The 26790-nt window shown below is 44.8% G+C and overlaps 1 protein-coding gene across 3 annotated transcripts in view; it reads left to right on the forward strand.

Annotated features, from left to right (window-relative positions):
* TRIM2 (tripartite motif containing 2) overlaps nt 1-26790 on the forward strand; it is a 229513-nt gene that overhangs the window by 83363 nt on the left and 119360 nt on the right. The window contains exon 1 of one of the 3 annotated variants that reach the window (XM_082257344.1): nt 7982-8121. The exons of the other annotated variants lie outside the window; for them this stretch is intronic. The gene's annotated coding sequence lies outside the window, so the exon portion shown is untranslated. Of the gene's footprint in view, nt 1-7981; nt 8122-26790 lie in introns of those variants that run through there. 3 annotated transcript variants of the gene reach the window in all.

Raw genomic sequence — 26790 nt, forward strand, 5'->3', positions numbered from 1 at the left:
CCGCACTATAGCCACAAGACGGCTACTGCATGGCTCTTCAGAACTTCCTTTGGGCGACAAGCGTCCTGCGCTTCTGTTTGTGCGATTTTACTGCGAGTCGTCGGGTGACAATCGCAGCAAAATCGCTTTGCGATTTGAGTGCCATCGAAAATAACAGGGATCGCAACGGTGTCCTGGGGTTTGTGGCGATTCAGAATCACGGGCAGAATCGCAGCGATTCCACCCGTGATCCAGTAACGCCACAGTGTGAACGGAGGCTAAATGCTTTTCTGCAGCTTCTCCATTGAAGTCTATTAAACCAAACATGCAACAAAAACACAGTTTTATTTTTTTTAAAAGTCCCTGACCCTTTCCAAAAATGCAGAGGCACAAAGATGCATTGATGCAGACTTGTTCCATATGTAGCACTGCCCCCTTGAGGACAGCTGTATTTCACACTTACGGGTCCCCCTGGGCTACCAATAGCAACATTGACATTCACAGTTTATCACTTTGCTTCTTGGCTCAGTCAATAATCCATCCAGGGGTATGTATTTGTTTTCTATTTTATTTTATAAATTTGGGATGGGAGAAGAGAATAGTGGGATACTCCAGATTAACTATTCACAAAATGGAGGACTTCTAACATTCGGTACAGCCAGGCTGTTAATCCACCTTGCCACTTAGGTGGGTTTAGGGCAAGTCTCTTTCCAGATGAATTGATTAACTAAATTATCTTCAGGACACTCTCCTGGTATCCTCTTTCTTGACTGCCAACACCCGTCCGTTGACTATCCTACTCATGGGATGACCCCCTCAGGTCAGGCCCCTTGACCCGATCCCCCGTACTCACGATACTGTTTTTCCAGGGTCTCCAGTGTCTCCCCCTCAGTTAGCTCTCCTGGACCTCTGGGCTCAGCTCCATTCCTCTGGCCCTCAGGACGAACCCCTGAGGCCACGCCCCACTGCTACAGAGGAGGAGGCAGTCGCCACCCTCCTTCCGGGACTCTGCTCACCAGCCAAAGACCTTGCAGCACATGTGCTCCTTGCTTTTATACAGAATCCTAAAATGCACTGAGGCAACCTGCCCCCTGCCAATCACCAGGACTGTATCAAAGTCTATGCATCAATTTGTAAGGTTTCCTCCCAGAGTCCAACATGCCTCCCTATTGGACCAGCGTGAAACACTCTAGACATAATGAATTGCATACTTATGCAAAAAGCATAAAAAAACGCATTGGTGTGAATTGAGCCATATAACCTGCTGCTAAATTTGGTCTGGGCATCTAAACCTCAAGGTACTCTGTTCAGTAAAGCGTTACATTTCATGAGAGTTAGTTTTTCAGGCGGACCTAGTAAGGCAACCCATTGTCCTCTATGGGGCAGCAGATGCCCTATCTGATCCGACCAAATCCGCTGAAAATAGACATATGGCGATACGTTCGCCATCCGTCCAGTGGGTTGGATCAGATGACAATCAAATTGAATCTGACATGCAGTCCATTTACCCCATGTCTGCCCCATAGAGAGCAGCGGGCTCTGTCCTTGTCCGCTCTGCATAGCGGAGCAGACACGGACCTGCTATCCGCCTGATCAGTGGGGATCAGCAGAGAGATCCCTCGCTGAGCAGGCGAATTCCACTCTTAAGCCCCGTACACACGTACCGATCGTCGTCATACAAACGTTCGTCTTTTCTCCCCGGGATGTCGATGTCTGTTGAAAAGTGCAAAGACAGCACAAGAAGTTTGTCCGCCGACTTCAGCTGACTGCAGAAGTGATGTCATGTAATGGTTAACTTTCCCTGTGTTTTTTCTTTTCTGAGCATGCCCAGTCTTGCAAATCTGCGGTCTGTTGGCTGATTTCTGTACTGACAGGCGAACAATCGTCCGTTCTGGTGTCGGCATACAAAAATTTTTATGTTTGCAAGAAAGACTCTTGTCCGCAGAATGTGCGCAGACAGCTGTCGGAGGCACCATACTAACAAGCGTACAATCGGCAGATCTTTCGTCCGCCGACGTTTGTATGACGACGATCGGTACGTGTGTACGGGGCATTATGGATCCTCCCTGTGTGAAAGGGGCCCTAAAGTGGACCTTAATGCCCCGTACACACGTGCAGATTATCTGCAGACTTTTGTCTGCAGACTTACCAAAACCATATAATGAGGTCAAACCTAAACACTTTCAATTTGTATGCAACCCGGCAGGTCCTTGCACTACATAGAAAAGGTAAATCTGCAGACAAAAGTCTGCAGATAATCTGCACGTGTGTACGGGGCATTACTCACGATTTCCCTATAATCTCCTTCTAATCCTTTTTCCTCCATGTTAGACATTTGGGAAGGGGGAGATTACCTTTTTTAGCGGATACTGTTCCCACTTTCTTAGGCCTCATGTACCATGGGTGTATAAATTTATTCCTCAAATATGCTGGATTTTTTTCTGCTAGAACTAAGGTCACGTATGTACGTGCGTTTACATGCATTGAATGTAAATGCATTCCACCACCAATATTCGTTCAATGTTCATATGAAATTCATATGAAATTCAAACTTTACATACAGTAAAAATAAGTGAAAGCAGCAGCTGTACCATGAGATATTTTTCAAAGTGATAATAATCTTCTGTATCTTTAAGCTGCACTACAACCTACTATCTGATCAACATATGAATATGAATAAGAATATGACCTGGTCACTTAGGTCTCCTGGTGGAACGAGAGAGCCCGAGAAAGCTGCTGAAGGCGGTGGGAGGACGAGGTCGTATCCACATATCAATATATAAAAGTGATAAATGAAAATAAAATAGCAGACAAGCGGAGCTTCCCCTTTTCGGTCGAGCTCCGATTACTTGCCTACTTTGCACTTGCATCTCGGGGGCTGGTAAAAACAGGCAGTTTACCTACCCTCTGAACACTCCTTTCTTAATCTAACACAGGGGCAGAGGGGGTTGTACATATACCATAGGAAAACATTTTACCCCCTGTTGTGTTTAGTAGGTAGTAGTACCACTGCCAAACATGATTCATTCAAGAAAATGAGCTGTGTCGCAAGTGCCCTGAAGCCAAATGCAATGGATGCGGTTGCAGCACAATGGTGTAGGTTTTGCAGGGTTAAAATAGATAGAGAGGAAGTGATATATTGCCTCCCAGTAGCCTGTTAAGTGCCCTATGGGAAGCAATCCAGTGCAGATCACTTTTCAGTGGGCAATGCAAGTGTAAACAAATTCTTACTGTCTGGCTTTCTTTTCTTCCCTTGAACAGTCCTCTGTGTAAAGCAATGCAAACTGTAAATGGGCCCCTGGGGGTTAATGTCAGAAGTAGGTTAAAGTGACTGTTAAGGAATAGTTTTGCTACCTAAGGGGCCATGGGTGTGTATTGGCAGTTTAGGAAAGCAGACAATACAAGATCTGTCAAAAAGCCTGAAATTCACTATTCACAGTGTTTGTTCTTAGCTTTGAGTACATTTAGGCGGGTTTTATTATATGAACGTTCTTACATGGGATTTAACTCAGCACATACAATGTATAAAGCCTGAAGAAGGCTACTAAGGTAACCCAGAAGTGTCATTTAATTAATTAAAGTGGTGTTAAACAGGGGCGTACCTAGAGCATTTGGCACCCGGGGCGGATCCTATATCTGGCAACCCCCCTCTAGGCGTGCAGGCGACTAACCGCTCATTGACGTGTCACGTGTAGCGCCTCCACGCACTGCAGCAAAATGTAGGAAGGCCCCCTTTACATTACACAGCCCCCGGACCCCTTTACATTACACAGCCCCCTTACCCCTGGACCCCTTCACATTACAAAGCCCCTGTACCCCTGGACCCCTTTACATTACACAGCCCCCGTACCCCTGGACCCCTTTACATTACACAGCCCCTGTACCCCTTTACATTACACAGCCCCCGTACCCCTTTACATTACACAGCCCCGTACCCCTGGACCCCTTTACATTACACAGCCCCCATACCTCTGGACCAATTTACATTACACAGCCCCCGTACCTCAGGACCCCCCCCATAGAACCCCTTTACGATACAAACACGCCAAATAGAACCCCTTTACAAAGCCCCCGCCAATAGAACCCCTTTACAATACAAAGCCCCCCCATAGAACCCCTTTACAATACATCCCCCCCATAGAACCCCCTTACAATACACCCCCCCTCCCCAATAGAACCCCCTTACAATACATCCCCCCTCCCCAATAGAACCTCCTTACAATGCAAGCACCCCCCCCCCCAATAGAACCCCTTTACAGTACATCCCCCCCATCCCCAATATAACCCCCTTACAATGCAAGCCCCCCCCCTGTAGAACCCCTTTACTAAACATCCCCCCAATAGAACCCCCTTACAATGCAAGCGCCTCCCCCAATAGAACCCCTTCACAATACAGCTCCCCCAATAGAACCCCCTTACAATGCAAGTGCCCCCCCAATAGAACCCCTTCACAATACATCCCCCCAATAGAACCCCCTTAAAATGCAAGTGCCCCCCCCCAATAGAACCCCCTTACAATGCAAGCACCCCCCCCTTAGAGCAGAGGAGGAACTGTTGAAAGCAGAGAATGGGAGAGAGACTCACCGTCACTCACGAGCCCTGAATACACAGCGGTCAGCGGGACAGCGGGAACCGCCGAAGTTAACTGTGCTAGTTAATGAGCAGGTGATTGGTTGATAGGCGGTCCTAGCAACCAATCGCCTTCTCATTAACTAGCACAGTTAACTTTGGCAGCGCCCTCTGTGTATTCAGGGCTCTGTGAGTGACAGTGATCTCTCTCTCATTCTCTGAACAGTTCCTCCTCCTCCGCGCTCCTGTGTCAGCGAGCGGCGGAGGCTGTCCGGCGGCTGGCCCCGGTGTCACCCTGGGGCTCCCTGACAACCCCCTAATGTGTGGCACCCGGGGCGGTGCGCCCCCCTGGCCCCCCCTGTTGTTACGCCACTGGTGTTAAACCCCCCTCTGTAAGTTGTACCTATAGGTAAGCCTATAATAAGGCTTACCTATAGGTACTGTAAATATCTCCTAAACTTGCACCGTTTTAGGAGATATTTCCTGTATAGTGCACCGATGACGTCATCGGCGCATGTGCTCTTCAGAGCCCTGTGTCCCAACCGAGCGTGCATGCGTGGGAGTGACGTCACCCGGCTCCGGGCAGTAGCATAGCCGGAGTCCACAGTCCCAGAAGGAAGACGGGTGAAGATGGATGCGTCCTCCACTTGGGCAACGAGGGCTCCCTTTGGAGGCACAAGGGGGGATGGAGAGTCCGTGTGCAAGTCCCTGGAAAGGAAAATAATAAATTAACCTGAAATCCAATGGGGGATGAGCAGATCCAGGGTGAATCCAAGGATGGATGGATGGATGAGCACTCAGGGCTGCTGACCGGAGGAGTGAAGCCAACTCTAGTAGAAAAGTAAAAGGAGGGGAAAGCGCCTCTTGAGTGTGATAAAAGATCAATAATGTGTGGGATGATTGCTGTTTATGTGCGTGCGGGACCGATGCAAATGTTCACCATTGCGCGTGAGCACAGAGGGACGGGGGTCACTTTACAATTTTTTTTTTTAAACTGTTGCCTTACATTTTTTTTGGATCACTTTTATTGCTCTCACAGGGAATGCAAGCATCAATTTGACAGCAATAGGCATGTGACAGGTCTATAAGATCCCAAATCCCTCCTCTCCCCTTAAAAGCATTCGATCACACTGAGATCAGTGTTTTTAAATACTTATGATTTTCTAAAATTGCACCGTTAACATCCGGGTAAACTGGAAGGGATGTCAGTTCATCACTTCCCGGGGTACGATACCTAAGAGCGGATCAAAGCTGATCCGGACTTTGTTTGGCTCTTTGATCAGCCGGCGGATGTGCCAGCTGGTCACTTAGGTCTCCTGGTGGAACGAGAGAGCCCGAGAAAGCTGCTGAAGGCGGTGGGAGGACGAGGACGTCCCTTCCCGCTGCTTGTAAAAGCAATCCAGCAGCTATTAAGCTGCTAGGATTGCTTTTACAAGAGAGCTGACCGCCAGGTGTATAAAAACGGTATTGGGCTGATGCCATTATCCTTGTATAACCACATGAAGTCCAGTTGCAGTTATACGGCGGCATGTTCCCTCGAATCGGCGTACCTGTATGGTGGGGAAGCCAAGGCACGGGGACGGTGGTCTGCTGTTGTAAACACAGCAGACTGTTGTTCTCTCTGGTATCAACACAGAGCTCCTGTGTTCCTGTTATTTAGGAACACAGGTCTCTAGGTTGATATTACAAGCCCATCCCCCCCCCCCCACAGTTAGAAAAAAAACCCTAGGCTCACACTTAACCCTTTGATCATTCCTGGGTTAACCCCTTCCCGTAACTATACGTTGCTTTGTGGGACCGCTAGTGGGGGCTCGCGCGCCCATTCACCACAGAGGAAGCCGATCAATGAGTCCGCCGGGTACCCACGATCGCTCCTCGTGGAGACAGAACGGCGATCTGCCATTGTAAACACGACAGAATGCTGTTCTGCCAGTTATGAACACAGGGATCCCATGTTCCTCCAACCTAGGTCTCTGTGTTCATGCAGAAAGCCCACCCCCACACAGTTAGAAAGCAAAGAGAAAGCAAAGAGACCCATTTAACCCTTTGATTGCCCCTGGTGTTAACCCATTCCCTGCCAGTGTCATTATTACAGTAACAGTGCATATTTTTAGCACTGATTACTGTAGTAATGTCACTGGCCACCACAAAAGTGTCAAAAATGTCAGTTAGGTGTCCAATCTGTCCGCCACAATGTCGCAGTCCCACTAAAAATCACTGATCACTGCCATTACTCGTAAAAAATAAATAAATAAAAAGGACATACATTTTTCCCCTAGATTGTAGACGCGATAACTTTTGTGTTAACCAATCAAAATACACTTACTGGGATTTTTTTTTGCCAAATATATGTAGCAGAATACAAATTGGCCTAAAACTGATAAAAATATTTTTTGGGAATGTTATATAGCAGAAAGTGTAAAAGAATTGTTTTTTTTTTTTCAAAATTGTCGCTCTTTTTTTGTGTATCGCAAAAAATAAAAATTGCACAGGTTGCCTAGGGACACACTTAACCCCTGGATGTCTAATAAAGTTAACCCCTTCCCTGCCAGTGTGATTTTTACAGTAACAGTGCATATGTATAGCACTGATTACTGTAGAAATGTCACTGGTACCCCCAAAAGTGTAAAAAATGTCAGTCAAGGGTCCGTTCTGTCCGCCGCAATGTCGCAGTCCCGCAAACAAATCGCAGATCGCCGCCTTTACTCGTTAAAAAACAAAACAACAAAAATGACAAAAATCTTTCCCTTAGTTAGTAAACGCAATAACTTTTGCACAAACCAATCAAAATACACTTATTGCGATTTTTTTTTTACCAAACATATGTAGCAGAAAACAAATTGGCCTAAAATGATAAAAAATTTAGATTTTGACATTTTTTTGGGGGAGAATTTCATATAAAAAAATTTGAAAAATATTGTTGTTTTTTCAAAATTGTTGCTCTTTTTTTGTTTATAGCGCAAAAAATAAAAATCGCACAGGTGATCAAATACCACCAAAAGAAAGCTCTATTTGTGGGAAAAAAGGACATCAATTTTATTTGGGTACAGCGTTGCACGACTTCGCACTTATCAGTTAAAGTAATGCAATGACGCAGTAACGCAGTGCCGTATCGCAAAAAATGGCCTGGTCATTAAGGGGGACAATCTTCCAGTCCAGAAGTGGTTAAGTTAACCAATAAAGGTTATCGATCAAACTCCAAACGTTGAGCGTTAATCAATGACTAATACAGTATAATATTATACAGCTATATTGGTACTTATGAAACCCTGATATTACAATGATTGTCATGCCTTTGCTGTGTACACTGAACACATGCTGCAGATCAGTGCTGACTTTCTAAGAATGATGATCAGGATGACAGCGTGCATGGAGTGCAGTCAGTGATCATTGGCTGACACGCCCCTCCTCCCAGCCCCTCTCTGGCTGCATTTGACAAGCTGTTTGTGTTTGTGCTGAGAGCAGCCTTTCACTCTGCTACTGCTGCTGGATTAGGACACTGGGCTGATCTTCCCAGGCACACGACTCTTGGCTCTGGAGATGCACAGGATAGGATGAAGCTATGGAGTACCAGTGAGTAACTTTCATAGCTGCCCATCTATTGTTGTGCTGCATTGTGATCTGGCTTTCCATTTCTGGATATCAAATGAACAGCTGCTACAGAATGATGCACTATTTATACTAGTCCTCATTCATTTTCACTGCAGGCTCTGCTCATGTGAGCTCAACAATATTAGTAGCAGCTGTCAGTAGTGAAGTCAAGTGCTAGTGTCATACTATGATATAGTGTCCTGATACTGCATCTTATTTTTGCAGTTTATTGGTAATCTGCCATGCTGGGATAGAAAATGAATGATGTGTGTCATTTTATGTCCTGCAGAGGAGCTGGGTGGGATACTTCCTGAAGAGGGACTAACCTAATGGATAGGGTTCAGGCAACAAATGCAGGATCTGGAACAGCTGTACATGGCAACCAATCCGCTTCTAGCTTTCATTTTCAAAGCTGCACTGAACAAGCTGATTGGTTACTAGTCACAGCTGCTCCAGGTACAGTCTGCAGCAGTTTTAATAAATTCCCCATGCAGTATTTAATTTCAGAGTACGCTATGCAATTAACCTAATTACTAATCAGTATATGTGCAGGGCATTTTAATTACACAGTCCTCATTTAAAGCCTGTGTCCATTGATGTGATATTGACTTGATATTTCATTTTTGAATGAATGTTACACTGTAGTCAATCCGGGTATACTGGGATGAATGTTACACTGTAGTCAATCAGGGTATACTGGGATGAATGTTACACTGTAGTCAATCATGGTATACTGGGATGAATGTTACACTGTAGTCAATCATGGTATACTGGGATGAATGTTACACTGTAGTCAATCATGGTATACTGGGATGAATGTTACACTGTAGTCAATCAGGGTATACTGGGATGAATGTTACACTGTAGTCAATCAGGGTATACTGGGATGAATGTTACACTGTAGTCAATCATGGTATACTGGGATGAATGTTACACTGTAGTCAATCAGGGTATACTGGGATGAATGTTACACTGTAGTCAATCATGGTATACTGGGATGAATGTTACACTGTAGTCAATCATGGTATACTGGGATGAATGTTACACTGTAGTCAATCATGGTATACTGGGATGAATGTTACACTGTAGTCAATCAGGGTATACTGGGATGAATGTTACACTGTAGTCAATCATGGTATACTGGGATGAATGTTACACTGTAGTCAATCAGGGTATACTGGGATGAATGTTACACTGTAGTCAATCATGGTATACTGGGATGAATGTTACACTGTAGTCAATCATGGTATACTGGGATGAATGTTACACTGTAGTCAATCAGGGTATACTGGGATGAATGTTACACTGTAGTCAATCAGGGTATACTGGGATGAATGTTACACTGTAGTCAATCATGGTATACTGGGATGAATGTTACACTGTAGTCAATCATGGTATACTGGGATGAATGTTACACTGTAGTCAATCATGGTATACTGGGATGAATGTTACACTGTAGTCAATCAGGGTATACTGGGATGAATGTTACACTGTAGTCAATCATGGTATACTGGGATGAATGTTACACTGTAGTCAATCATGGTATACTGGGATGAATGTTACACTGTAGTCAATCATGGTATACTGGGATGAATGTTACACTGTAGTCAATCATGGTATACTGGGATGAATGTTACACTGTAGTCAATCATGGTATACTGGGATGAATGTTACACTGTAGTCAATCAGGGTATACTGGGATGAATGTTACACTGTAGTCAATCAGGGTATACTGGGATGAATGTTACACTGTAGTCAATCATGGTATACTGGGATGAATGTTACACTGTAGTCAATCAGGGTATACTGGGATGAATGTTACACTGTAGTCAATCATGGTATACTGGGATGAATGTTACACTGTAGTCAATCATGGTATACTGGGATGAATGTTACACTGTAGTCAATCATGGTATACTGGGATGAATGTTACACTGTAGTCAATCATGGTATACTGGGATGAATGTTACACTGTAGTCAATCAGGGTATACTGGGATGAATGTTACACTGTAGTCAATCAGGGTATACTGGGATGAATGTTACACTGTAGTCAATCATGGTATACTGGGATGAATGTTACACTGTAGTCAATCGGGGTATTCTGGGAGGAATGTTACACTGTAAGGTAAGCAATTGGGGTAGGCTGGGAGGAATGTTACACTGTAAGGTAAGAAATCCAGGTATAATGGGTTAAATGTTAAACTGAAAGGTAAGCAATCCAGGTATAATGGGTTAAATGTTACACTGTAAGGTAAGCAATCCAGGTATAATGGGTTAAATGTTACACTGTAAGGTAAGCAATCCAGGTATAATGGGGTAAATGGTTACACTGTAAGGTAAGCAGTCCAGGTATAATGGGGTAAATGTTACACTGTAAGGTAAGCAATCCAGGTATAATGGGGTAAATGTTACACTGTAAGGTAAGCAATCCAGGTATAATGGGAGGAATGTTACACTGTAAGGTAAGCAATCCAGGTATAATGGGAGGAATGTTACACTGTAAGGTAAGCAATCCAGGTATAATGGGAGGAATGTTACACTGTAAGGTAAGCAATCCTGGTAAAATGGGGTAAATGGTTACAGTGTAACATTAATCCCAGTATACCCTGACTGGTTATAGTGTAACAATCAGGGTGTTCTGGGTATGAATTATACACTGTAACCAGGATATATGGGTATGAATGATACTCTCTTAACAACCAGCGTATATAGGTATGAATTATACACTGTAACCAATCAGGGTATATGGGGATGATGGATACTCTGTAAACAATCAGGGTGAATGGTGCAGTTCAGGTTATTGGCAACATTCATTCTCTCTCTATAATAATGAACCACTTTTTGGCCAAGTGTTTTGTTCTCTCTAAGGGCATAGGATCCCATCTTGGAAGCATTTCTTGCTTTCTCTTTAATGATTTGCTTGTTACATAAATGTCAGCATCTATTTTCCCTGAGATGGCTTAATTCAAAGGTCATCTGTTAATTATCCCCTTCCCTCCATCCTTTATCTAGCTGGGAAATACACATCATTCTGGAAGGAGTCCCAGGTAGAATTATTTCCTCATTGTCTATTGAAAATGATGCTAGGATTTGATAATCTGCAAACCGAGGGTCTGGAAGAGATATGTCTGTTCTCATGTGGAATATTTGCATAATAAAAAGGAAAGGAAGTGCTGTAAGTTGTCTAACATACTAATTCATTGGGGTCAGGATGTGCTGGGAAAATATTTCTTAAGTAAATAACTGACTGTTTGTATGTTTTTGTTTTTTGTTGTTTTTTTCAATCACTGCCTAGGGCCCCTTTTACACTAGCGAACTGTACAGATCCGCCTGTCAGTTTTTCAGGCGGATCTGAATGGATGCCCCATACATCTCTATGGGGCATCGGATGTCAGCGGTGACATGTCCGCTGACATCCGATCCGATCCATCAAATCTGGATGGATGGAAAACCTATTTTCCATCCGTCCAGGGGATCGGATGAGAATGGACAGGCGGTCCGTTCTCATCCAAATCCCCCATAGAGAACAGCGGGGATGTGACATCTCTGTCTCCGCACACAGCACGGAGACACAGCTGCCATCCACCTGCTCAGCGGGGGATCGGCGGATCGATCCCCCGCTGAGAAAACCGGAGTCCACCTACTGACTCCAAGTGTGAAAGGGGCCTTAGGGTTATCATGTGGATCTTTATCACTTCAACCCAAAACTTAAAATGTAATCTATTGCAGCTTACCAATCATTAGATGTGCTGGCTGCATTCGTTTTTTGTATGTTTTGTTTTTTTTTTTTTTAGGCTTTTTTCCCTTCTGTTTTTATCTGGTGATCTAGCTAGTCAGTAACACACACCCCCTGTATTAGAGTGCCCCCATGAATGGGCAATCGTATCACCCTTGTACAGCAGCATTGTCAGTTTGGGGGCAGGAGGGGAGGATGTTAGCAGATTCAAAGCGGAGTTCCGCCTTACTCTTCAAAATGTAAAAGTCAGCAGCTACACATACTGTAGCTGCTGACTTTTAATATTAGGACACTTACCTGTCCTGGAGTCCAGCGATCTTGGTACCGCAGCTGATGTTTCCATCGGCTGTCAGGTGCTGCCGCTGCCATTGCCTTTAAGGGAGCCCGGCCGTGAAGCCTACTGTGCATGAATTTCATTGGTATAGGCAACCATTTTTACTCAACGACACTGATTCATTCAGTGAGTATTGTTTGTGTTTAGCTGGGATTGGCCACAGCTAATCACATAGCACAGGTGGGCTGTAATTGACCCTGTCTGTACCATGTGATCATTCACTGTGACCAATCACAGCTAGCAACACAATTGTACACAATGGATGGCATGAAAGGAAGCCATCCATTGTTTACAATTTGTCACGTGATTTGCTGTGATTGGTCACAGGGATCACATGGAACTGGCAGCAGACCGCGTTCTTGGAGAACATACTATGATGTCCAACTGGAACGTCAAAAGTCCCGCCCCAATGTTATTTTGCAACAGGCCAGGTGGGAAGTGGTTAAAGGATAGTTTGTTGGAAAGGCAACATTTACTGATAGAACTATGAGCTACTATTGATGACCACCTTCTGAATATGTTTGCCTGGCTGCCCCTAGCCTTAGTACTTTCTCAGTCAATGATACAAAATGAGCACGCAGCATGTAATGTCTAGGTAAGGTCATATTTGTTCTATGCAGTGATTTACAGACTAATAATCATCTTGACTTGGGTTCCATCCACTGTCTTCCTCTGAAGTGCACTGCCTGCTCTTTGTGATACTTTTGGTACCACCTATTTAGCTACCAAGGCTAAGAAGTTACCATGGGGGTCTGGCCAGGATTATCACCACTGGAGCTTGTAGGCTATAGGCATACATATTTTTTAGCCTAAAGAAATACACCTCTGCTAGGACCACTTGTTTTACACACATTTTATTGTTTTACTAGAGGTGAACTGGCCAGTCATATAATGAAAAGAATGTTATGAGATGACAGTGTTTATATAACTATACAGGAAAAAATCTGCCTATTTTCTTCTACTGGTCATTGACTCACTGTGCTGATGGTAAATCTGACCTGGACTACAGCCCCCCCATTGCTGAGACAAGGTAATCTAGAGCCCAAGGCAAACATACCAACTCCCCCCCCCCCCCCCCCCCAAAAAAAAAAAAAAAACAAGCAGAAGCTACGCATGTCCATAGCCCTTTGGGGGGGGGGGGGGGGCTGGTACCTGATTTTGAGAGGTACCCGCTCCCACTTCCGGGTAAATTCAGTGTGGCCATCTCCGAGTATTTCTGGCCCTCCCTCCTTCCCCCCTGCCCCTCCACCACTGCCTTCTGGGACACACACAGGTCCCATAAGACGATGGGATGATTCATAAAGCACATCAAAGCTTGCACATGCACAGTAGGAAACCAGCTGTGAAGCTTGAAGGCTGCTCATTGTTGGTTTCCCTTAGTGAAGATTCGGGCGCCTGCACCCGCCATCAATTGAAGAAACAGCTGGGGTGCTGACATTTCTGGATCCTTAGACAGGTAAGTGCCCTTCTGTTAAAAGTCAACAGCTACAGTATTTGTAGCTGCTGACTTTTTTTTATTTATTGTTTTGCCCAGACTGGAGCTCTTCTTTAATCCCAAGCATCAATTTCCCCTCCTCCCCAGTACAAATATCCCCTGGCAGCACAAATCCCTGCCCCCCCCCCCCTCCATCCTACCCTCCAAGCTTTCTCTTCAAAGCCAACCAGCACAAATTACCCCCCCCCCCCAAAAAAAAAAAATAATAATATCGCCCCTCCTAGCACAAATCCTCCGTGCTTCAAATTTCCCCTTCTAGCATAAATACCCCCCCCCCCAGTCATCCCTACTAGCACAAATCTTCCCCCCCCCCCTTCTCCCTAAAAAAAAAAAAAAAAAAAAAAAAACGATATCCCCCCTCCTAGCACAAATTCCCTCTACCATGTCACCTCTTCTGGCACAAATCCCCCTCCTACCACAAATCCTCTTTCCCTAATCACCATTCCTAGCACACATCCCTAATTTCCCCTTCTAGAATTCTTATCCCCTGCCACCCTCCAAATCCCCCTCCCAAGCTCCTGGAGGTCCCCCTCCCAGCTCACATTATACCACAGTGCCCAGAGCAGCCAACCTTTCTGCCCACCCCTTGTCCTGGCCCTGCTGGGATCCTCTGCTCAGCTTCATCACAAACACAATCTGTATAGACTGTATGTTGTCCCTGAGTTTGTGTGACGTTCCTGCTACAAATAAAACTTCCAGCCAAACACTTTGTTCATAGATGTGACGGTGTTGGGGACAATGTATTGTATGTGTCTGCTTACGGGAAGTAATTTGATTGGGTTTCTAAATTTGCTATGGATTTTATTTGTACCACTATATAAACCTGTGAAAACTTCAGTAGTAAATACGATTGCTTGTAAAGGATTATTTATTTATTTATTTTTTTAAATAACAAACATGTTATACTTACCTGCTCTGTGAAATGGTTTTTGTACCACGCAGCCTCGTTCCTCCTCTTCTGGGGTCCCCTGCCGGTACTCCTGGCTCCTCCTGCCTTCCGAGGAACCTCCTAGCAAACCGCTATCTATTGACACACACACAGTGCAGCTTGGCACCACTACCCCCCTCTCCTTGGTCACTGGACTTGATTGACAGCAGCAGGAGCCAATGGCTCCCACTGCTCTCACTGAGTCCAGTGAAGTTGGAGAGAGAACATCGCTGCTCTTGAGCACAGCACTGGATCGGGCTCCGTTAAATATTTGGGGGGGTTGGGGAGGAAAGTATGCGCCCAGGAATGAATGTAAGATGTCAGCAAAACACAAAGTTGTGTAGGCGGGGCAACCTTTCCTCCTGTACACGCTCATCAATGCCCAGGACCAGGCAGGGACTACTATGTGAGAATCCAACATTAAGACAGCTCCCCGACTTAAAGATGAGCTGAAACAAAAAAAATAGAGTAAAATGCCGTCCCTTCTCCCTACACACTTTGCAAAATATATGATGCAATTCGGAGGGACAATGCTAAGCCTGTGCCTTCTCCACCAGCCCAGTGTACCTCTGTTATCTCACTCCCAGTAACAGAATGGGGTCCCGCCGTGCATTTAGCGCGGACATCATGCATGTACTTATTAAATCCTTCCCATACCATGTGGCCAGGCTATAGGTTCCTGTAACGTGGGTTCGTTTCTGGCTGCTTTGGGAAACCTACCGCTGGAGAGGGACCCAGTTCACCAACCCCTCCCTCACTACCAGAGGACCTGTCACCTACACCAGGTTCCACACTTCATGACTGGCTACAATGCACCTTGCACTAGTTGGTTACACATAGCAACTACATTACTACTCCTGCTTATCTTGCTGAGGAGACCTTTTCATAAAAACTGTACTGGGAGAGACCAGTGGACCGAAAGAGAGCCTCACAGGGATAGACAAATGAAAACCATGGGGCAATAATTTGACCAAATAGAGTGTATTTTATTCTGGTATGAATAAATGGCAACACAAGTAACAGAGTATGGTTCAATCAGAAGAGTGCAGAGGTATTGTGGTGCAAACAGTGGGTGAAATTAGTAACCCAAATAAAGTAACCAACACGTGAAATTAATCATGGTAACCCAGTGGGGGTAACAAACAATAAAAAACATAAATGGCAGTGAAACTGTTATTTAGACCTCTTGTAGTGGTTTTGCGTCATACCCAACATATGCTTTACTGACCCTAGTTCTTTTATATGACCAGAACCATCATGCACCCCTTTAAATGACTTTGGACCAGGCTCAGAACAGTTGATGCAACTGTTACTTTAAATATTTTGATGATGCAGTTCAACGTGAACATTAGCAAAAGAACATCCCTAACTATCTCTATTAGGCTGCCCCAGCATACCTCCACAAGGTAGTAATCCATTCTTGGCGTTCTTCAGAGATTGGCCGTTCTCCGGACTCCTGATGCCTTCCAATGGACTGCAAGGTGCAGCAGTCTTCCTCCCGTCTCTGCAGCAATCACAGCATTTTTCTTAGAGTGGTACTCTTGGAACCCCAAAAAAGCCAGAGCACAGAGGACATGACATTAACCCCCTTCCCAAACCTGGGTCAGCCACTGTCAAATCAATAAACTGTAGGCAACCTGCCTAAAGGTGTATATGTTATATTGTAGCTACAGTAAATGGCTGCCTTGGGATCTGTTGATTTCCAACCACAGTAGCTGAAAGGCTACATGATGCATAAGTCCTCTATATATGCTTGTGTAAAAATGTAGAACATGGCATGCCTTTTATTTCATGAGCTTGCATATATTACTCCCTGTGTGAACTTTTGATACTCTTGTGCTCACTGGAGGATACCATGAGAAATCGCCCCCTGTACCATTCTTTTCACGCACAAAGACCCAGGTTACTAATCCATCCACTTCCATTCAGATGGAAGGAGTTCAGCATCACTCCAGGGAATTTCTCATGAGTAGCTCCATTCATCTGACTGGGCAGTCTATTTGGAGCTATTAGCTGAAAAAGTCAATGAGTCCACAGTGCTCTTTCAACCTGTTCTGCTACTACAATATAAATATGTTGTGTGAAACCCAATAAATGTCCAGGTTAGTTTGAACTCCGACCTGGAAGACTATAAGCTGTATGAGGGTGTTTATACTGTAGTTGTGAAGTTTGTTACACTACAGTATACAATTAGTTAGTTGCGTATGTGGACACATAAGACTAATGTAGGAAGAATTATGTCCATTGTAGACCTTAATACCAGAAGACAGCATGGAAGATATATGTTTGTATGATGGCCACGTCTTTCTATGTATATGAGCACCAAACATTCACTTGCTGTGTTTGCTTATAAAGACATTTATGGATAACTAACTAGGTTGATGGCCCCTAAACCAGAACTGGGTTAGATGGTCTGACCTCAGCATGTGTTAGCTTCAGCATAATGACTTTCTGATCTGAGGCGGAAGTGGGAGCAGGTACCTGTCAAAACCAGGTATCCTCCCCACCCCCCCAACACCAAAAAAAGTGCAAAATGTGGCAATGGAGGGGGGGGAGGGTGCAACCAAGTGGAACTTCCGCTTCAAACAAGAATACAAATTTAGTTTCAAAAGTAACTGGGTTGCAAAACATTAATTCATTTAATGAGCAAACACCGTAAAAGGAAAGTCTAAAATGTATCACTCGGCTATTTATTTATTTATTTATTTTTTTCATTTATTTTTTTATTATTATAAAAGTAAAAGAGGGCAACGTAAAACTTTGCGACATTTGACGCTGCTTTTGATAAACGAATGCATCAATATCTGGTTTGATGAATGTAATAGCAATTCTCAAGGTGCTCGTCAGATATTTTGGTTCTATTGTTGCCCTTCGTGTGCTTCATTCTTGAAAATAGTTGCTCACAAATATAGGTGCTGCTGAAAACTGAGGAAATGACCAGGGCGTGATTGTGAAGAGTGGGATATTTTTAACAGCAGGGCCATGATTTTCAGCTGGGATGTCATGTCTCCCAGGTGTAGCTGTTGAGACTGGGGAGTCTCCCCACTGTGCTCCATGAGAGGGTTCTCATTGGGCAGTGGAGGAAACCCAGCCAATGGCACACTCGGGCCTGTATCTACCCCAGAAAGGCGGATTCTGCCGCACAGGATTCTGGGAGTGGGTATAAGTTTGAGGGGAGCGCATGACATGGGGTCTTTGGCGGGAAGCAGAGTCCAGTGTGCCAAGGACCAGCTGAGCAGAGGGGGTCCAGTTTCAGGAAAGCATTCCCAGTTCGTGAGTACTGTAAATTGCCCCTGGGGGTCTGCCTAGCAGAGGGGACCACTCCGGTGAAGGTCCAAGGGATACAGGAGCCAGCTAGCTGAAAAGGGGGTGCCAGTGTTGACCCTGAAGTGTAGAGGGGGTGCCTAGTGAGAGGACCCTGAAGTTCAGAGGGGGTGCCTAGTGAGAGGACCCTGAAGTGTAAAGTGGTCGCCAGCGGTTGGGCCCTGAAGAGTTAGTGTACAGCGTGCCGTGTACAGTGTTGAGAGTTGCAGCAAGCACAAGCAGTTGCAAAGAGCTACCTCGGTCAGTGAAGGGCTGGGGGAGCTGTTTACAGGACTTTTGAGCTAACCAGAGAGTCAAAAGTCAAGTTCAAGCACAGTTCAGCAAGTCAGTATTTCATAAGCGCCAGCAAGCGTTGGTCGGCATCGAGTTGGCGTCAACACAGCGCTAACAGGTATTTTTTTGCAAAGTGTCCCAGTTGTACCTAGTTGAGCCAGAGGAGTATCCCACTCATTCCCTTCTCCCATCCCCATTATCAAATAAACAAAACAAACCAAAGATGCCAGAATGGTCATTGTCTCCAATTTCACACTTGGGTATTCAGCTTAAATGGACTGAAGGTGTCACCGGTAACCATGGCAGACCCACATCAGGCCCAATGCCTGGAAAACCTGCTACACATAGTTGCATGCAGAAATGTAAACATCACATATATAGCCTTTAGGAAGCTAATTGGTTGCTATGGGAAACTTTGATTTTATTTAACTTGACTTGTATCAGAGCCAAAGGGAAACTGGAAAAATAGAGATCATTTGCTGTGGACTGATTCAAGACTTTCCTGGCATGCAGCTTAGTAATTTCTCTGATATGCGGTTGCTTCGGAAGTAATCAAAAATCAGCTGTATAGTTGGAAAAAGCTGTGGCCACATTCAGAGGCGTAACTAGAACCTTCAGGGCCCCGGTGCAAGAAACCATGAAGGGCCCCCCGGACCCCTGGCTGGGGCCCTTCCCTATAAGCCTGGAGCTCTTCCCACTAATCCTGGGGCCCTTTACTCTCGTTGCAGGCCCTTTATTATGGTCCCACAGCGGGACCCTTTCACAAGTTCTGCTTGGGGGGGGGGGGGGGATGCAGGGCAGCACACAGGGGCCCAGTGACAGCAGAACATAAGGGAACTGGATAGGAGGAGTGGCGGGGCAGCATACAGAGGAACCAATCTCCTCCATTTTCCTCCTGCAGCTACAGGAGGCAAAAGGAGGACAGTGATTTCTCTACATACTTTCCCCGCCACCCCTCCAATCCAGGTGTACAGGGCCGCACAGGCCCCCTAAAGCATGGGGCCCGGTTGCAATTGCAACCCCTGCAACCCCTGTAGTTACGCCCCTGGCCACATTACATTTGGTGAAATGATTTCTGTATTACATTTCATTAAAATTCACACTAATCATTTGGGTACAAGTTGGCTTTACATAATCCCATTATTATTTTTGCCTAGGTAGGTTTGATCATATAACCTCTAGCTACCAATTCGTGCTGCAGAGCGAGAGTCTATTGTTTTTCAATCAGCAGTAACACCTCTTTCACATAGGCAGCCAGGAGTGGTAAAAACAGGTGCTTGAGCTTTTACCACCCTCCAACTGCCCGCCCTAAAAGCTACAATACAGCTGGAGGAGGTTGTGTACATGCGGCTGCAGAACTTTTATTGCTGCATATCAAGTTGACATGCTGTCTGTTCAAGTTAATAGGACCATGCCATGGTTGCGGCATGCTGATGCCATTAAAAATAGCTATTAGTCAACACACCAACCCCCAACCCCCCCCGCCCACCAAAAAAAACAGACCTGCAGCAGGTGGCAATTGTGCATGTTGAATGTCTGACCGCGCTTGTTTAGCCATCTTCAGAAAAGTGATCCACTATGGATCGCCCTTCAGACATGTTTGAACCCAGCCTTATGCCCCATACACACGTGCAGATTATCTGCTGACTTACCAAAACCATATAATATGAGGTCAAACCTAATCACTTTCAATTTGTATGCAATCCGGCAGGCCCTTGCACTACATAGAAAAGGTAAGTCTGCAGACAAAAGTCTGCAGATAATCTGCACGTGTGTATGGGGCATTAGATAAGAGATTGTCTGTCTTTAAGAGTATAATACCCATCTGACATTTTAATGTCATTTTTGGTTTGTAAGTTCAAGAACTACTGTAGTTTGAATCATTAGTAGGCTTGTATTACCAACCAAAACTTGAAAGTAATTCCAGCGGTTTGGATTTGAATAAACGTGCATGGAAATTGTGCAAAATGAACTGTTAAATCTATTAATGTGAATGTGACATATCAGTAGCTAGGATTGCTATGGCATTCTGCACCCTAGAGATGCTAATATCTCCATGTAACAATGACAAGAATTGATGTACCTGTCAGTCAAATACATTATTCTAATAGGAGTTCCATTGGCCTATTTATTAGAGTGTATTATATACATCTTTTTATATATACAGAAGTAAGCATGCCACTCATGTTTCATTAATAAATATATGTGTGATTTTGTATTTTTGTTTTACACGTGGACACGTGGCTGTTTTCATAGCATAGCAATCTACATTACACACTGATACAGAAGCATGCTGCAGAACTTGTTTAAAGCCCCAGGAAACTATTTTGGAATGTGTTATTATAAAGAACCTGTTAGAAATGACAGAAAACAAAATAGTTTTGGAGTAAACTAATTGTACTTAAGCTGCTTTCCTAAATGGAGGTAATGTCCTTCAGCCTGGTCATGTAGGGTGATGGGGTCTCCAGGTCCCCACCATTCTGTAGGAGGAGGCCCTAGCTCCACCATGTCTCAGAGCACAAAATGCGTGTTAATTATAAAAAAACCTGTAACAAGAGGCTGCATACCTATCCAAAAGTGGTGTGAGATGCCTGCTGGATCATGGTGCATTAAGTTTAATAAAACATACAGTATCAGTACAGTATACACCCCTCACATTTTTGTACATATTTTATTACACCTCGTCATGTGACAACACTGAAGAAATGACAATTTGCTACAATGTAAAGTAGTAAGTGTACAGCTTGTATAAGTGCCGGTTCCCACTGCAGCGGCACGACTTCGGGGGCGACCTGAGAAGTCGCGTGCACCGCGACTTCGGCACGACTTGCACGTACTTCATAAAATGAATGTCTATGCAAGTCACTCCAGGTCGCCCCCCCCCCCGAAGTAATACAGGACTCTTTTTCTAAATCAGAGCGACTTGTGTCGCTCCTATAAGAACGCCTCCTGTACCAGTCAATGGACCGCGACAGTGCGTGACTTGTCAGGCTGACCAAGTCGCCTGACAAGTCGGACTAGTGTGAATGGACACTAACAGTGTAAATTTGCTGTCCCCTCAAAATAACTCCACACACAGCCATTAATATTTAAACCACTGGCAACAATAGTGAGTGGACCATGTCCAAATTGGGTCCAAAGTGTCACTATTTTGTGTGGCCACCATTATTTTCCAGCACTGCCCTAACCCTCTTGGGCATGGAGTTCACCAGAGCTTTACAGGTTGCCACTGGAGTCCTCTTCCACCCCTCCATGACGACATCACAGAGCTGGTGGATGTTCCGAGACCTTGCTCTCCTCCATCTTCCATTTGAGGATGCTTAATAGGGTTTAGGTCTGGAGACATGCTTAGCCAGTCCATCACCTTTACCCTCAGCTTTTTTTAGCAAGACAGTGGTCATCTTGGAGGTATGTTTGGGATTGTTATCATGTTGGAATACCGCCCTGCGGCCCTGTCTCTGAAGGGAGGGGAGCATGCTCTGCTTCAGTATGTCACAGTACATGTTGGCATTCATGGTTCCCTCAATGAACTGTAGCTCCCCAGTGCATGCAGCCCCTGACCATGACACTCCTACCACCATGCTTGACTGTAGGCAAGACACACTTGTCTTTGTACTCCTCACCTGGTTGCCGCCACACAGGTTTGACACCATCTGAATCAAATAAGTTTATTTTTGTCTCATCAGACCACTGGACATGGTTAGAGTAATCCATGTCCTTAGTCTGCTTGTCTTCAGCAAATTGTTTGCGGGCTTTTTTGTGCATCAACTTTAGAAGAGGCTTCCTTCTGGGACGACAGCCATTCAGACCAATTTGATGCAGTGTGCGGTGTATGGTCTGAGCACTGACAGGCTGACCCCCCACCCCTTCAACCTCTGCAGCAATGCTAGCAGCACTCATACATCTATTTCCCAAAGCCCAACTCTTGATATGATGCTGAACATGTGCATTCATCTTCTTTGGTCAACAATGGCGAGGCCTGTTCTGAGTGGAACCTGTCCTGTTAAACCGCTGTATGGTCGTGGCCACCGTGCTGCAGCACAGTTTCAGGTTCTTGGCAATCTTCTTACAGCCTAGGCCATCTTTATGAAGAGCAACAATTCTTTTTTTTTTTCAGATCCTCAGAGAGTTCTTTGCCATGAGGTGCCATGTTGAACTTTCAGTAACCAGTATGCGAGAGTGAGAGCAATAACACCAAATTTAACACACCTGCTCCCCATTCACACCTGAGACCTTGTAACACTAACAAGTCACATGACATCGGGGAGGGAAAATGGCTAATTGGGCCCAATTTGGACATTTTTAACTTAGGGGTGTTTTCACTTTTGATGCCAGCGGTTTAGACATTCATGGCTGTGTGTTGTTATTTTGAGGGGACAGCAAATTTACACTGTTATACAAGCTGTACACTCACTACTTTACATTGTAGCAAAGTGTCATTTCTTCAGTCTTGTCGCATGAAAAGATATAATAAAATATTTACAAAAATGTGAGGGGTGTACTCTCTTTTGTGAGATGCTGTAAATTCATTTGTTGGCAGTCAGCGGAGTTTGCAGTTGAAATATCAAGGTTTGAGCAATCTTATCTTAAAAATGTGTAATTCTGTTCAGCCAGTATCCAGACGGTACAGCCAGGTCCCCAACCTTACTGTTCTCTGCTGCTGTTAAAGCGGAGTTCCAGCCATTTCACTCACCTGTCCAACGGTCCAGCGATGCGGCCGCCCGAAGCCTCGATCCTCTCCCTCGGCGCCAGCATCACTGCTGTGGGCACCCGGCTGTGACAGTTTGCAGCTTCACAGCCGGGTACCCACTGCGCATGCGCGAGTCACGCTGCGCGCCGTGATTGGCCGGCAATCTTCTGGGACCTCTGACATGTCCCAGAAGATTGCAGGGAGGGAGGGGGAGAGGAGAACTTCCGCTCAGGGCGCCGTGGCGCTCCGAGCGGAAGTGGGAGCGGGTACCTGTCAAAACTAGGTACCCGCTCCCCCCCCCCCCCCCCCAAAAAAAATGACATGCCAAATGTGGCATGTCAGGGGGTTAGGACCACCTAAAGCGGAAGTTCCACTTTTGGCTCAAGGACCACCTCAGCCTGTGACTGTATAGAGAAGGAGCAGGACTGCATGGCTGGAGTCAACAGAGTTGAGTTAAAAGTGGACTTTTACTCCTAAATGAGTGATCCTCCACAATACAAAAAGTATTTATTTTTTTAAATTTTCTATGACCCTGATTCCCCATTTCGCACTCTGTCCACATTTGCATCCGTATTTTGCATTTTTTTTGGCTGCCCACTTCTTGTGTCATCGTGGTTCTATTCTCTCCCCTCTTTTAAACCACCTATGCCTTTCATAAACACTTGATTTCTTCATGAAATGTTCACCATAGGCCTTTTGTAGCAGAGTTAGTTTCACTCGCATGTTTGCCAATTTTCACCCAAAATTTATGTTAATCCGCTGCTCCAGATCCCTGTCATTCCTTTTCTGCCAACAGTGCAACACACACACAGTGTTATTTTTTTCTACTACTCCATAGGCTGAGTCAACTGGTCTGTGACCCAGGAGAGTGCAAGTTAGACAATGTCCGAACACGTTCAAGTGCGAATGAATGTATGACTCCCCACCATGGTGCTACATTGCGGGCCTTCCGGGAATTAAATTGTTATACCTCGTTTGTCATCGGGGGCCCGCCTGCAACAAACCAGATGAGTCAGCCGGGCCCCTGATGGTGTCAGAGGGGAAGATGGCAGCGTGGCACCTGGACTATGGATAGCAGCAGGACGATGGGTAGAAAACTGTGTGGATTGGGGACAGTCCAAAGTGAGATGTAAGAGTGGAGTTAAAAAAAAAAAAAAAGAGCCTTCTTTCTTTAAAAACATAGACAGTTCACTGGTATCGTTGTTGTCCATGGTTATGTTTTTCAGAATTATTAGTAAATGAGGTCCATTTTAGGTAATCTCCAGTAATGTAGTAAAGGAGTGCTACAATACATGACTATAAAGTTCTGTCATCCTTAACTGATTGCTGACCGTAACTAAACAGATATATGGCGTGCTGTCTGCGACCTGGCTGTGCTGTGATTAAACACAGCAGATGTCGATCACCGGTGCCGGCCAATGGTTTACTACTGGCACCCAGCAATCGTCATGAAATTACACAGGACAGGGCTCTGCCTGTCAGCGGAGAAGTAAAAGATTTTCTTTCCCCGCAAAGCAGGGCAAAAACTAAATTTCTTCCCCTAGTAAAAGCACCTAACACACATAGGCGTGCGCAGGGGGTGTGCCAGGTGTGCCTGGGCACACCCTAATCACTACGCTGCAGGATGATGAGTGGGGAAAGGGGCTAGTAATATGTGATTTACTGGTGCCTTCCTTTTCCAAATGAACATTGTGAACACAATTAGGTTTACTATGCTTCAGTTTGTGAATGAACAGGAAGCCGCTCAGCACAGAGCACTTCCCATTCATTCACTGTCCATTGCAGCTGAGGCTGCAGAGAAAGGCATGTGTGTTTTGAGCTTTGGGGTGCACACCCTAATGCAATAGGCTGCGCACACCTATGCTAACACAGTACACTGAAATACTGGCTAGGCACACATAAAACCCTTTGATTGCCATAGATGTGTAACTCCTTCCCAGCCAGTGTCAGTTCAGTGACAGTGCATATTTTTAGCACGGATCACTGTATTAGTGTCACTGGTTCCCAATATCGCAGTCCTGCTAGAAGTCGCTGATTGCCACCATTACTAGTGAAAAAATAAATAAACAAATAAAAATTCCAGTATATATCCTATAGTTTTGTAGGTGCTATAACTTTGTGAAAACCAATAAATGAATGCTTATTTAGATATATTTTTCTTTTTTTCCCAAAAACATGTAGCAGAATATATATTGGCCTAAGACCCCGTTCACACTGGGGCGACGCTACTTGCCGGGGCGACCTCACAGGTTCATATCATTGAAGTCAATGCAGGTCGCTCCAGGTCGCCCCAAAGAAGCTCCGGACCCTTTTTCGAAGTCGGAGCGACTTGTGTCGCTCCTATTAGAATGGGTCCACAGCTACGCTATGGCAGGCGACCTACGGTGACCTGTCAGGCGACCAGGTGTGAACGGAGTCTAAATGTATCAATACATTTTTTTTGTTTATTTTTTTATATATATATATTTTTTTTTTTTTTAAATATTTATTTCTCTTTTTATTGGATATGTTTTATAGCAGAAAGTAAAGAAATATTGTTTTAAGTTTTTCAAAATTGTCGGTCTTTTTTTGTAAATATAAAAAAACAAAAAATGCAGTGGTGATCAAATATCATCAAAAGAAATCTATTTGTGGGGAAAAAAGAACCTACATTTTGTTTGGGTACAGTGTCGCATGACCGCGCAATTGTCAGTTTAAGTAATCCAGTGCCGTGTCACCAAATAAAATGGCCTGGTCATGAAGTCGGGTAAATCTTCTGGAGGTCAAGTGGTTAAATTCGTTTTTGTACCTTTTTTTTTTTTTTTTTTTTTTTTTTTTTTTTTTTTTTTTTTAAATCCTAATTCCTCATGCTAACAATTAGGTTACACACACATTCCCTAGTACTTGGTAAGACTTGATCTCACACGAGCTGACATCTATGCCTCCTGTATAAGGCTACATTCACACCTGAGCGTAGCATTTTCACGCCGCGATTTACAGGTGTTTTTTGTGCAGGCATTTTTAGATTGAATAGAGACCAATGGAAAACGCCTGTAATCTGCCCAAAAAGAAGCTCATGTACTTTTTTGAGCATTGGGCGTTTTGCTCACAGCGTCAAAACGCTCAGATGTGAATAGGGGCCATTGAAATGAATAGGATTTGTCTTGTTGGGCGTTTTGAGAGCTGATCCTAGAGCAGAAAAACTCCCCAGAAACGCCCCAAAACGCCTAGATGTGAACGGAGCCTAAAGCTGTCACACATGTTTTAGGTTGAACTATTCCATTGTACCAGGAGTGAAAGAATTATGAGATGCATTACATGAGAAAACATATGACTTCATACTGCACTAACCTAGCCAAGAAAACCACGTTCCTCAGATTTCTGTTTCTTTCCCTGAGAAACCGAAGCAGAAGAAGTTAAAAAATGAGAGGCAATCTGGGAGGGAAAGTGTCGTCTATTTTTAATATGTGAGTGGTATGTATTAGCTCAGCCTCCCGTGTCACTGGAGTGTGTTGGATCACCGATGACAAATGTGGACAGGGATAAACAGGACGAGACCCGGTGTGTATGTGCACACATGTAAACAAGAGCCTGTCGACAGGAGGACAGCCGCTGACACCCCATTGTTGTGGTAAGGAACGCTTTTTGTTTCATGCAGGGTTTGGAAATGACTCATGGGCGGATAGTCAGTCTTTATGGCATATTTAGGTGGTACACCCAGGAATGAATGTTTGTTTACAATATTCAGAGACAAGTTTCAGCACATGGTATAGCTATGTATGTTTTTCCTGTGCCTTGTAGTATTGTATTCATGTGTGGGGTGTAATGCAGCTTTGCGGTGGAAGCTGAGATAAAAGCCCAGAAATGTTTCCTGAGGCAGCTGTGAGGGGA

Source organism: Pelophylax lessonae (genome assembly GCF_965119305.1).
Source record: "Pelophylax lessonae genome assembly, chromosome: 1".
Classification (NCBI taxonomy): domain Eukaryota; kingdom Metazoa; phylum Chordata; class Amphibia; order Anura; family Ranidae; genus Pelophylax; species Pelophylax lessonae.